Here is a 13,977-nt window from a genome sequence, read left to right on the forward strand (position 1 = left end):
TCCGTCCACTGCTTCTCCTGCTCCCACTCCACACCTTGCTCTTTTCGGTACCCCTCCTCGCTACGAGCACCTTCGGGTCTTCGGGTGTGCGTGTTACCCTAACACCTCCGCCACCGCTTCTCACAAGCTAGCGCCCCGCTCGACTCGTTGTGTGTTCCTTGGGTACTCCCCTGACCACAAGGGGTACCGATGCTTTGACCTCACCTCTCGCCGCGTTCTGATCTCCCGACACGTCGTCTTCGATGAGTCGGATTTCCCCTACTCCACCTCCTCCACACCTTCTTCTGATCCCGAGCTGGCGTCTCTGTTTCCGACTGACCCGGTGGTTCAGCCACCATTACCTGTCTGTCCTTTTTCTGCAGGTTTTCCCGGCGCACCGGCACCGCTTCCGGTGATCCCTGTTGCACCGAGCGCGGCCCCGGTGCCCGCGGTCGCACCATGCGCGGCCCCCAAACCTCCGGTCGTGCCGCGCACGGACCCGGTGTCTCCCGCTGCGCCACGCGCGGCCCCGGTGCCTTCCCCTGCACCTGAGCGGTACGCTCAGCCAGTGTAGGTGTACCGACGTCGCTCGGCGCTGAACCCGACACCGAAGCGGTACGCTGAGCTGGTGCAGGTGTACCGGCGTCGTACGGCGTCGACACCGGTGCCGCCTCCTGCTCCGGAGGCTCCTGCGATGCCGACACCGGAGCTGTTGCCGCCGCCGCCTCCTCCGGCTCCCTCTCGAGCCGAGCCAGAGGTGTACCACCTGCCGGTCATCCATCGGGATCCTCGGCATATCCATCCCATGGTGACTCGGCGGATGGCGTCCCAGGCCGCGACTCTCTCCGCCACAGAGGGAGAGCCGCGGGTCTCTTCGGTACCCTCCTCTGTCTGCGACGCCTTGGCGGATCCTCACTGGCGTCGCGCGACGGAAGAGGAGTACGCGGCTCTTCTTGCCAATCAGACGTGGGATCTCGTGCTGCGTTCGTCTGGTTGCAATGTGGTGACTGGCAAGTGGATCTGGACGCACAAGCGTCGGGCTGATGGCACACTGGAGCGCTACAAGGTTCGCTGGGTTCTCCGGGGGTTCACTCAGCGGCCTGGTGTGGACTATGATGAGACCTTCAGCCCGGTCGTGAAGCCCGCTACGGTGCGCACGGTCCTCTCACTTGCGCTCTCGCGCGCTTGGCCTGTGCACCAGCTGGATGTGAAGAATGCATTTTTTCATAGCACCTTGTCAGAGACTGTTTACTGCTCTCAGCCTGCGGGATTTGTGGACTCGAGTCGTTCGGATATGGTCTGCCGGCTCAACAAGTCTCTCTATGGGCTGAAGCAGGCTCCACGGGCTTGGTACTCTCGGTTCGCCACGTTCTTGCTGACACTGGGGTTCACCGAGGCCATGTCTGACAAGTCTCTCTTCATCTACCACCGTGGGGATGAGACTGCATATCTGCTGCTATATGTCGATGACATTGTGCTCACAGCTTCCAGTCAGCAGTTGCTTCAGAGTGTCATCTCCTCTCTGTAGCAGGAGTTCGCTATGAAGGATCTCGGTCAGCTCCACCACTTCTTGGGCGTCATGGTTGAGCCTCGCCCGTCTGGTCTTCTTCTTCACCAGCGGCAGTACGCCCTCGATATTCTGGAGCGGGCTGGGATGACTGATTGCAAGCCCTGCTCCACTCCAGTCGACACTTAGGCGAAGCTGTCTGCTGATCTGGGTGATCCGGTGGCTGATCCTACTGCCTACCGGAGTCTGGCCGGTGCTTTGCAGTACCTCACCTTCACCAGGCCGGACCTCACCTACGCTGTTTCAGTAGGTCTGTCTCCATATGCATGATCCCCGAGAGTCGCACCTTACTGCACTGAAGTGTCTCCTCAGGTACGTCCGTGGCACTGTGGACCTCGGCCTGGTACTTCATCGCTCATCCTCTGCTGAGCTGGTGGTCTACACTGACGCTGACTGGGCTGGCTGCCCGGACACTCATCGCTCCACCTCCGGCTACGCCATCTTCCTGGGCGGCAACCTGGTCTCTTGGTCGTCCAAGCGGCAGCCGATTGTCTCCCACTCCAGTGCCGAGGCGGAGTACCGGGCTGTCACTAACGGCGTGGCGGAGGCATCCTGGCTACGACAGCTCTTGGCGGAGCTCCACAGCCCGCTCGCCAAGAGTACGCTCGTCTACTGTGACAATGTCAGCGCCGTGTATCTATCCACCAACCCCGTCCAGCATCAGCGGACGAAGCACGTGGAGATCGACCTACACTTCGTGCGCGACAGAGTCGCCATCGGCGATGTTCGAGTACTCCATGTCCCGACTACCTCCCAATTTGCTGACATCTTCACTAAGGGGCTGTCCTTCTCGACCTTCTCGAAGTTTCGATCCAGCCTCAACGTAGCCGGTGGCTAGTTGTGACTACGGGGGGTATTTTGTTGGGAAACGGGGTAGGCTACGCTAACATCACTACCGCATCTACCCAAGATACTTGCGAGTAGAAGATCATAGATAGTTATCACTAGACGCGCAGCGCATCGGAAGAAGTCGCGCGTCGATGTAGAGAAAGTAGTCGATCACGTCCCACGAACCGAGCTCCTCGTACTTGATCCCAACAGCCGATCAGCGCAGCAGCGCCTCCACAGAGTCTACACGTACGGGGATGAAACGCCGGGCGTCGGTGTGCTAGCACCGCACGCACGGCAAGGGCGGCGGCCGAGAGAGAGAGAGGGAGGGGCGGCGGCTCGGAGGTGGCGCGGCTCTCAGGGTTGTCGCCTCCCTAGCCCCTCCCTCATATATATTGGGCGTACTAATGGGCTTCTATCTCATAGGCCCATTAGTAACCCTAATCCCTCTTGGATCAATATCCTCTTGGGCCTTTAAACCGTATTGTGATGATGGGCTCTTGGGCATATCACCAATAATCTCCCACTTGCACTAGAGACAATCATACAGGCAAGCTTTCCAACATTCCAAACCCCTTAAGTGTGTGACCCGTTAGGTTCATGTGTAGGTGGTCGTGATCGGAAATCATTTCCGAATCACAAGTCAATAGCGGCACCTAGCAGGACATAGCGACTCACAAATACACATAAAGATCATATCGGCCGAACCTTAGATATACTCATACACCAATCCCTTTGCCACACGATACCAGTCAAGCTCAAAGCGAGATGCGTGCCACCTTTGTGATAGCTCGACCATTCTCTCGATCTAATAGTGGATTCTATTCATAACTAACCTTTAGTCATCATGATTAACTCTTTAATCACTTTGGCATGGCCATGCACTTTCAAATCCAACTATCTCGAGGGGCCCAGAGATATCTCTCCCGTTATCTAGGAGGGACAAATTCCATCTTGATCCGCTCACATCCCATTCCATGTTTCATGACACACCTGTATGCTACTTTTGTAACTACCCAGTCACGGAGTAGCGTTTAGCAGCCCCAAGATGCACCACTACACACAAAGAGAAACAATGGTGATCTCAGGTCTAAGGATCCAGTAGGTATAAAACTCAAGAACAACTGATGGCACATACAAAATAACAATCCCAACATTGTCTTGTAGTGGGTCAATCCAACACCATGTTCACCAACATGTGTCCACATCATTAATCCGATATCTCCATATCCATGATCCGTGAAACATGATCATCAATTAATGTATGTGCTAGTCTCAACGTTGTTGTTGTCCCATACAACGACTTAAACTAGGGATAATTTAGAATCATATCATTGTCGACAAAGAGTTTCATGAACAAGTCACATACTTGATAATCAATGAAAAAAATAATCATCCATGGAACAAATAACAATTATTTATCATCACATAAACATACTCATGACACAAAAATCTCCCACGCACACTAGAATCACTGATGTAAGTATCTAATACCCATAGATCTCATGTGCGCCTCATGCTTTGGTTGTGGGAGAGGCTTCGTCAACGGATCAGCAACGTTTGAATCCATGTACACCTTGCAAACCTTCACATCACCTCTCTCAACAAAGTTACAGATAAGGTGATACTTCCGCAGTATATGTCTAGACTTCTTAGTTGTTCTAGACTCCTTTGCTAATGCAACGGCACCACTATTATCACAATAGAGGTCCACTGGACTAGACGCACTAGGAACAACACCCAAGTCAGAAACAAACTTTCTGATCCAAATAGCTTCTTTTGCAGCTTCGGAAGCTGCAATATACTCGGCCTCTGTCGTCGAATCAGCCACCGTATCTTGCTTGGAACTCTTCCAGCTCACTGCCCCACCATTGAGGCAGAAAACAAAACCGGATTGCGATTTGGAGTCATCTTTGTCTGTTTGAAAACTAGCATCGGTGTAACCCTTTACAAGGAGCTCATCTTCGCCTCCAAATATTAGGAACATATCCTTAGTTCTTCTTAAGTACTTAAGGATACTCTTTACAATTGTACAGTGAGCTTCACCGAAATCTGACTGATACCTGCTCGTAACACTTAGAGCAAAGGAAACATCTGGGCGCGTGCAAAGCATAGCATACATGATCGACCCTATGGCTGAAGCATAAGGAATCGTACTCATCCTCTTTTGCTCATCAGGTGTCGTAGCACACTGACTCTTGCTTAGAGCAATGCCATGTGACATTGGCAAGAAACCTTTTTTGGAATCTTGCATATTGAACCGATTCAATATCTAGTCAATGTACGTGTCTTGGCTTAATCCAATTAGCCTTTTTGATCTATCTCTATAGATCCTAATACCCAGAATGTAAGCTGCCTCTCCTAAATCCTTCATCGAAAAACTCTTTTTCAATGAGGTTTTAACGGCTTCAAGTATTGGAATATCATTTCCGATCAATAATATGTCATCCACATATAGGATCAGAAACACAAGTGCGCTCCCACTAGCCTTTTTGTAAACACAAGGCTCATCTTCATTCTTGATGAAACCAAACCCTTTGACTACTTCATCAAAACGAATATTCCAACTCCGAGATGCTTGCTTCAATCCATAGATGGACCTCTGAAGCTTACATATTTTCCCAGCATTTTTAGGATCGACAAAACCTTCAGGCTGTGTCATATACACATCCTCACTTAGATGTCCATTAAGGAAAGCGGTTTTGACATCCATTTGCCATATCTCATAGTCATAATATGCGGCAATTGCTAGGAGAATCCGAACAGACTTTAGCATTGCGACGGGCGAAAAGGTTTCCTCATAGTCAACACCTTGAATTTGTCGGAAACCTTTCGCCACCAATCGTGCCTTATAGATGTGAACATTTCCATCTATGTCTAATTTTTTTCTTAAAAATCCACTTACAGTCGACAGGTCTTACACTGTCAATCTGATCGACCAAGTTCCAAACTTGATTATCATGCATGGATTTTAACTCGGATTCCATGGCTTCAAGCCATTTGTCGGAGTCGGGTCCCATCATTGCTTCTTTGTAGGTCAAGGGCTCATCATTTTCCATCAATAATATGTGGCGCTCCTCCGTAATAAGGAGGTTGAGCTTGTCAGTAGCGCGACGTGCCCTTATAGACCTTCGTGGGGCTGGTGCCTCAACTACGGGTTGTGCAACATCTTGCACACCCCGTGGATCTTCAGTGGGTGCTGAAACAGTTTCGGGTCTTTCCTGAATTTCTTCAAGTTGCACCTTGCTCCCAATAAATCCTTTTGAGAGAAACTCCTTTTCTAAGAAAACACCATTGCGAGCGACAAACACTTTGCCTTTCGCCTTATTGTAAAAATAATATCCTTTGGTTTCCCTAGGATACCCCACAAAGAAGCATTTGTCTGACTTTGGAGTGAGCTTATCTGACATCAAACGTTTGACATAAGCCTCACATCCCCAAACTTTGAGAAAAGACAATCCGGGACGCTTCCCAGTCCATATCTCATATGGTGTCTTCTCAACAGACTTACTTGGAACCCTATTCAGTGTGAACGCAACAGTTTCAAGAGCGTAACCCCAAAATGACAATGGAAGATCAGCTTGGCTCATCATGGACCTAACCATGTCCAACAAGGTTCGGTTCCTCCGTTCGGATACCACATTCCATTGAGGTGTTCCGGGCGGAGTTAGCTGCGGAATAATTCCACATTGCCTCAAATGATCACCAAATTCAAGGCTCAAATATTCTCCTCCACGATCAGATCGCAGAAATTTAATTGTCTTGCCTAATTGATTTTGTACTTCATTCTAAAATTCTTTGAACTTTTCAAACGATTCAGACTTGTGCCTCATTAAGTAGATATAGCAATATCTACTAAAGTCATCAGTGAAAGTAATGAAGTACTGAAAACCACCTCTAGCTATTGAGCTCATTGGTCCACATACATCGGTATGTACAAGTCCCAATAAGTCACTCGGCCTCTCACTATGACCAGTGAAAGACGCTTTGGTCATCTTTCCAACCAACAAGACTCACATGTGTCAAATGATTTAAAATCAAATGAGCTTAACAATCCATCTTTATGGAGTTGTTCAATGCACTTCTCATTTATATGACCTAAGCGACAATGCCAAATAAAAGTGGGATTCAAATCATTTGGTCTAAGCCTCTTAGTATTAATGTTACAGACAGATTTATCCTCAAGATCAAGAACGTATAATCCATTCACCAATGGACAATGAGCATAAAAAATACCATTGCAAAAAATAGAACAACGTTTGTTTTCTATTACAATCTTAAAATCATCAACTTCTTCCAAACAGGAAGAAGAAATAATGTTCTTGCTCAAAGCAGGAATGCAATAACAATTATTTAATTCCAAAACTAATCCGGAGGGTAGAGACAAGTGGTAGGTGCCGACCGCCAACACCGCAACTTTTGCGCCATTGCCGACACGAACGTCCAACTCGCCTCTTGCAAATCTTCTAGTCTCACTTAGACCCTGCAACGATTTGCAAGTGTGAATCATCAATCCAGTATCAAATACCCATGATTCACTAGAAGATAATGCAATATTTATTTTTATAACATTTATACCTGAAGTGGAAGTCTCACTTCCCTTCTTCTTTTTCTTTTCTTCCAAGTACTTCTTGCAGTTCCTAGACCAATGTCCCTTTTCATGACAGTGGAAGCATTCATCTTCAGAAGAAGAAGGCCAGATTTGGCCTTAGGTGCTGGCTTTAGCTTAGAGCCCGAGGACTCACCACCAGAACTCTTTTCCTTGCCTTTACCTTTGGGATTAGGAGGCGTCCAACGCTTCCTCTTTTTGTTCCCCTTCTGAATCATCATCACATGATTGAGATTCTTCTTAATGCTCTCCTCTGCTGTCTTTAGCATCCCATGCAACTCACTCAATGTTTTATCCAAGCCATTCCTCTGAAAGTTCATGATAAAAGGCTCATAGCTCGCCGGGAGCGACTGGAGAATAACATCAGTAGCCAAGTCTTGGTGAAGTTCAGAACCAAGTCTGTCCAAAGTCTCAATGTAACCAATCATTTTGATCACATGAGGACTGTCTGGGCTACCTTCTTGCAGCTTGCACGCAAACAAGGACTTTGAGATATTGAACCTCTCAGTCCTGGCTTGGTTCTGAAACATCCCACGCAGCCCCTCGATCATGGTGTGAGCATCCGCATGCTCATACTGCTTCTGCAGATCAGGGGACATGGTGGCGAGCATCAGACAGCTGACATCAAGTGAGTCATTGTAGTGCTTCTCATAAGCTCTGCGATCAGCAGCAGTTGCATTGTCAGGGAGATCATCAGGATATGGCTGCACAAGAACATACTCCTTTTTCTCTTACCTGAGAACAATTTTCAGGTTGCGGTACCAATCAATAAAGTTTGTTTCATTCAACTTTTCTTTCTCAAGAACAGAACACAAATTTAAAGCGGAATTGTTACTAGCAGACATGATCTACAACATTAAAGTAAAGCAAGATTTCAGCACTAAGTTTATGTAAAGACTTTCATTAACTGATTTAACAAAAGACAACCTACTATATCAAAGTCATCTTCCCTCTAATGACATATAGTGGTTCAAGATCCATAATCACTAAAATTCTAGTGAGCTTTAGCATCACGGCTAGAAAAGTAGTGATACAGATAAGTAACAAATTACTAATCACATCTCTATGCGACTCTTGTTTGTTGGGTGGCATCCAATGCCCCGGCCCCAACCCTATGCCTTAAAGCCCAAAACTGTTTTGATAGCTTTGCTGAGTAAACCAATACTATGCTTGTGAATGTCCGACATCCACCCTATACAAAAGTGATAGTTGAGGGTACTCTACTTTGGTAAACCTACCACACAACGATCAAAATTTATAGGTGCAGCTATTGGTAAAAGGCATAAAAAACTCAACCTTTTCTGAGAGAAGCTATTGTATCATGATTAAAACATCCACCATATGTAAAAGCATGAAAGAATAGTATGACAGGAAAATAAACATCACATGTATATAATCATATTATATTGTGAATAGTATGGCCTCTTGCATCACAATGGGCTCCATCACCATAGCTCCAAGGTGACCTCCATTGCCATCCGTCCTGTCTTGTGGTGATCATCATCGCCATCATGATTGAAGCCTCCATGAAAAGATACTAAGCTACTACATCTAATAGCTAGTGAAATAATTACATGAGGATTCAAACATAACAAGTCGACACGCAGGTCGTTATACAATAATGGTGCAACCTCAACCCGGTTGTGTTAACTTGCGACACGCAGGCCGCATAAATCATCACATACATCATCACATGACATTGAGGCCATACCATTCACATCACACCCTGCAAAAATAAGTTAGGCGTACGACGTGTTCTACCAAAGTAGTGCTTAGGAAGCCGCTACAGCGAGAAAGCAACGGCGGTCCCCCGCGGGTCTCAGGGCAGCGCCCTGAAAACCTCACGGAATTACACAAATCGCATCTATGGAATCCCTATGAAAATCTCATCAGAGTGATCACATCACCTCAAATCCAAGCCATTCATAATGCCTCAATTTTTACTAGGTCAATCACATTGACCGTGCAAACTTTGCACTTGAGAAGACTGCATCTACACATGACCTCGATCTGTTGGTCCAATCTGCTGACTTATGCACACAGTTAGTCCCGATTGTGATTCCAGCCGGTAGGGAAATGTCATATGCATAACAGAAATAGAACACAAACTAATCTTTTGTCACATGCCGCGCAATCAACTCGCTCCAGTTTTAACCCCTTATGACCAATTGATCTAATCAAACCGTGCAAAAGTAATAGATCCAATCTACTACAACAACATATCACCTATATGCAAATGATCCAGACCAAAAACTACGCAAGATGGCTCTGATATCACTGTTGGGAAACGGGGTAGGCTACGCTAGCATCACTACCGCATCTACCCAAGATACTTGCGAGTAGAAGATCATAGATAGTTACCACTAGACGCGCAGCGCAGCAGAAGAAGTCGCGCGTCGATGTAGAGGAAGTAGTCGATCACGTCCCACGAACCGAGCTCCTCGTACTTGATCCCAACAGCCGATCAGCGCAGCAGTCGCAGCAGCGCCTCCACAGAGTCTACATGTACGGGGATGAAACGCCGAGCGTCGGTGTGCTAGCACCGCACGCACGGCAAGGGCGGCGGCCGAGAGAGAGAGGGAGGGGCGGCGGCTAGGAGGTGGAGCGGCTCTCAGGGTTGTCGCCTCCCTAGCCCCTCCCTCGTATATATAGGGCGTACTAATGGGCTTCTATCTCATAGGCCCATTAGTAACCCTAATCCCTCTTAGATCAATATCCTCTTGGGCCTTTAAACCATATTGTGATGATGGGCTCTTGGGCATATTACCTACATATTTGCCCTTTGTACTCTATTTGTATTCTCATCTTGTCCAGTGTTGAATACCGCTGCGTCGGTTGTTCAGACTGCGGGGGGTGTTAGCTTTCTTGTTGTCCAGTCTTGAACACCGCTGCGCCGGTAGTTCAGACTGCGGGGGGTGTTGGAGTATATTGAGCCCATGTGTATAGAGGCCCACCTAGAGGCCCATGTATAGATTCTATATATACCCACCCATCTAGGGTCGGAGGAATATAACAATTATTCCCGTCATTACTGACAAATTATATACTGTGTCGTGAATGGGTACCGGAGTCTTGGTCGACGGCCCCGGCGCCGGGAAGCACATCCAGGTCGGCGCGAAGAAGGTCATCATCACTGCTCCGGCGAAGGGCGCCGACATCCCGACCTATGTCATCGGTGTCAACGAGGGCGACTACGGCTACGACCACGGCGTGGCCGACATTATCAGGTAATTAATTAAGCTTCAGTGCTCTTCTTCTCTTCAGTTAGCACTGATCTGCATCCTGCCGGTGCCGGCACATATGCCATGTCATTAATCAGAAGATGCCGCATCATGCAAAGCTAACACGAACTTGCATCAAAACTCTTTGCAGCAATATAATGGTTCCTGCACGACCAACTGCCTTGCGCCGTTCGTCAAGATCTTGTAGGCCAGGGGCAGCGGCGACCCTCTGCAAGGGCAACCCCGAGACCGACGAATGCAAGGTGTACGAGGCATAAGGCCGTCAAACATGCGGATAGGTCCAACACCAGGTCCTCATGCCTCGCTTGCTGGTTTGGTTCTGCCTCCTCAACACGTCAAAAACACGCCAGTCCGGTCATTTTCTACCAAATCTAGCTATTTTTAAACAAAAGAACATCTTTTCATATTGCGAATGCTAGAACGTGCATGTGCATGTGCATGATGAAGATGAAAGCCGTACTAAGAGAATCTTACAATAAAATAGCATGCTAATTTTGCTGGACAAGAAATTATTGAAAGGTGGATCTTATATTTTTCAAATTTATTAAATTGAGTTTCTGTTTATGGGTTAATTTCTATTTGAGGAATGTTGAGTACTCTATCCTGCTTGTGATGAGTGAATTGTCAACCGTGCGGTGTGATCGTGCGCTTGGTCTTTGGATTGCATGTACACGGGCGTCAAGTGTTGACGGAGAGCTGCCGTGGAGGTGCTGTGGCCGATGGACCGTGCGGTGGACGGCGGTGAAGGGCAGCCGGGACAGGAGCTCATGCCGGGCGGTAGCTGTGGCGTCCACTCCTGGATCGAGGGTGCAAGCGATGACGAAAGGCAGGTTTCTTAGTTTGCGCCACAAAACCAAGCAGGCGGACGGCGGTAGAAGACGCCAAGTCGTGGAGGCACGGGCGTCGGTCTCGGGACTGACGGAGGCGACGGGCGCCGACGGCGTCTAGGGCCTCGCTGCGGGCGAGGAGGTGACGGGCGTCGGGCGGCGTCTAGGGCCGTCAGAAGGCCGAGGCAGGAATGGCGTCTAGGGCCACGACGTGGAGTCGGAAATCTTCCCGCACGTGGAGTTTTGGCGGTTTTCACAAAACCGGCCATCTACCCGGGTTTCGCGGACCCCCAAAAACGCGAACCGGATCTTCATTCGCACGGCGGCATTGCGGAGAAGTCTTCGACTCGAAGAAAGAACCTCGACCGTCGGATGAGTCGTTATACCTTTTTCCGGTTTTGCCCCTACGGTCTTTCTAGTGTTTAATTGAGTCTAGGGGTAGTTAAGTCTTTTGGGTTGAGAGTTGTTGGGGTTAAAAACCCCCTCACCCCTCTCCCTCTTCTCTCTCTCTCTCTCTCTCTCTATGTCCTGGACAGCACGCCGCCTCTTCCTGCCTGGCGCCCTCCTCTCTCCTCCCTGTCCCTCTCCTCTCCTCTTTAGAGTTAGGGTTTTTAGCCATGGATTGTTGAGTTTCTGTACGTGAATTGACTGGGAAAGGAGGCCTTTCCCTCCATGTGCCCTCGGGACATTTGTTTTCGTTCAATTCGGTACATCTCATGAGCTCTTTGTGATGGATTTTTGATTCCCGTTTGTGTGTCCATGATGAACGAATTTGTGGTGGTTCTCTGAGCTCTTTGTGTGAATCCACGCTCTATTGCTTAGTACAAATCTCTTTGAATTCACAAGCTCTTTCGAATTGACGTTTTGAGTTCTAAAGAAAACCCCGTTCTTGCTTGGAAATTCTTCGATTCCTCCTAAACCATGGACTGATTCGTCGATCCCTTTGGTGGGTATGTTCACAAGGTCTTTGTGATCGTGCCTGCAAAATTTGAGCCCCTTTGGACATGATTTAATCCTTCAATCGTTGTGTTTTCCAAAGGTCACGGGTTGTGAAATTCCAGTTCTGCTCGGACTGGGTTTCTTTTGTTATCGCCGGTTGAACCGATGCTTGCGTTCTTTTGCATCGGATCAACCGGTGAGTGGTTTATTCATGCAGTAGGGTTTTCTGCTGTTCGTCAGTTGCACCAGTGCTTTAGCTATCCACGGGCATCGGTTCAACCAGTGAAGCCTCACCAGCTTTCCCCACGTGCTGTTTAACTCGTTTGACCGGCGTATAGAAAATTTATAGCGTCGGTTCATCTGGTTCATTGTTGGATTCATTTTGCCGCTCCTCTGGACAACTGCACCGGCGCTTTGGAGTTGAACTCGTCGGATCAATCGGTGCTCATTAGTCCATTTTGAGGTCTCTCTAGACAACTGCACCGGTGTTCATTTTGGATTTTGTCGGTTTATCCGGTGCGCTATCGTCGGTTGAACCGATGCTGTTTGAACCATAGCGTCGGTTTAACTGGTGAGTGCTTCTTCTCTGCTGCCGGCTCTGTGACGTCGGTTGAACCGGTGGAGCATTTCTTCACACGTCGGTTTAACCGGTGTTAGTATACCATGTTGGTTTTGGTGCTTATTCTTCGCTCTTGATCCAATCTTTTCGCAGCTTATTTCTAGAGTTTTTGCTTGGTGTCTAGCTCTGCTATAGATACACTTTGCACACTCAAGAAGTGAGGGTTGGGTGCGCACTTGGGATCTTAAGCCGAGCTTCAGATTGCGATAAATTTTAATCGGCTCTCATTCACCCCCCTCTGGTCGCCAGTTTCGGTCCCTCAATTGGTATTGGAGCTTGGTTAAGGTTTTCATTACCTCGATCGGGTCGAAAACCATTTGGCGACCATGGCGAGACTTGGTAAGATCCCTGTGTTTGCCGGCGAGGACTATGCTTTTTGGAAGGTGCGTATGCGAGCCTTCTTGCAAAGCATGGGAGCCGAGATTTGGGAGATCACCAAGAACCAGGCTTATGAGGTGCTTGCCGTTTGGACCTCACCTCTTCAGGTGTCCGAGCACGAGGCCAATGCCAAGTCTGTCAATGCCTTGTTCGCTGGCGTGTCTCGTGCGGAGTTCTCACGCGTCCAGGGTTTTCAGGAAGCCCACAAGGTTTGGACATGTCTTGAGAACTACCACGAGGGCACACCTCAGGTCAAGGCCAGAGTGTTCGAGACTCACCGGCGTGAATATGAGAATTTCACACAAGGGCCGGGTGAGAGAATTAGCGACATGTTCAGTCGGTTTCAATCGATTGTGAACAAAGTCAATGCGAACAGACCTGTTGATGCCCTTGAGTACACAGAGCATGAGAAGGCCCTCAAGTTGCTCTACGTACTTGACCGCTCTGTGTGGGATCTCAAGGTGAACACGATCATCGAGTCTGTAGGCTATGAGACTCTGACCGTGAATGAGCTTTTCAGCAAGCTCAAGGCCACGGAAGTGGATAATCAAACACGAGCCAAGCTCAATGGTGCCCCTCCTTCCAAGAGCATCGCTCTTGTGACTGGCCCAGGTGGATCGAGCTCTAACGCTAACTCTGCTCTTGGCTTTTCTCTTGCCGAGAGCCATCTGTTACAGATGAGCAGCTAGAGACGCTGGGCGACGACAACTTGTGCCTTCTCATCAGCAAGTTCCAGCGTGTCTACCACAACCGGCAGAGGCGGAAGAACCCCGGGTGCTACCACTACGGCGATCCGAACCACTTCATCGCCGAGTGCCCCAAGAAGTCCTCCGGTGGTCAGAACAACAACCCCGACTACTACCGCCACCGCAACCGCGACGAGGGAGGCTCCAACAAGGAGCGTCGGCGCCACAAGCACCACAGTCGTGACCGGGGAGGATGCTTCAACAAGGAGTCGCTCAAGAAGCGCTTCCAGTACAAGGCCAAGA

Source organism: Panicum virgatum, chromosome 1N (assembly GCF_016808335.1).
Source record: "Panicum virgatum strain AP13 chromosome 1N, P.virgatum_v5, whole genome shotgun sequence".
Taxonomy (NCBI): domain Eukaryota; kingdom Viridiplantae; phylum Streptophyta; class Magnoliopsida; order Poales; family Poaceae; genus Panicum; species Panicum virgatum.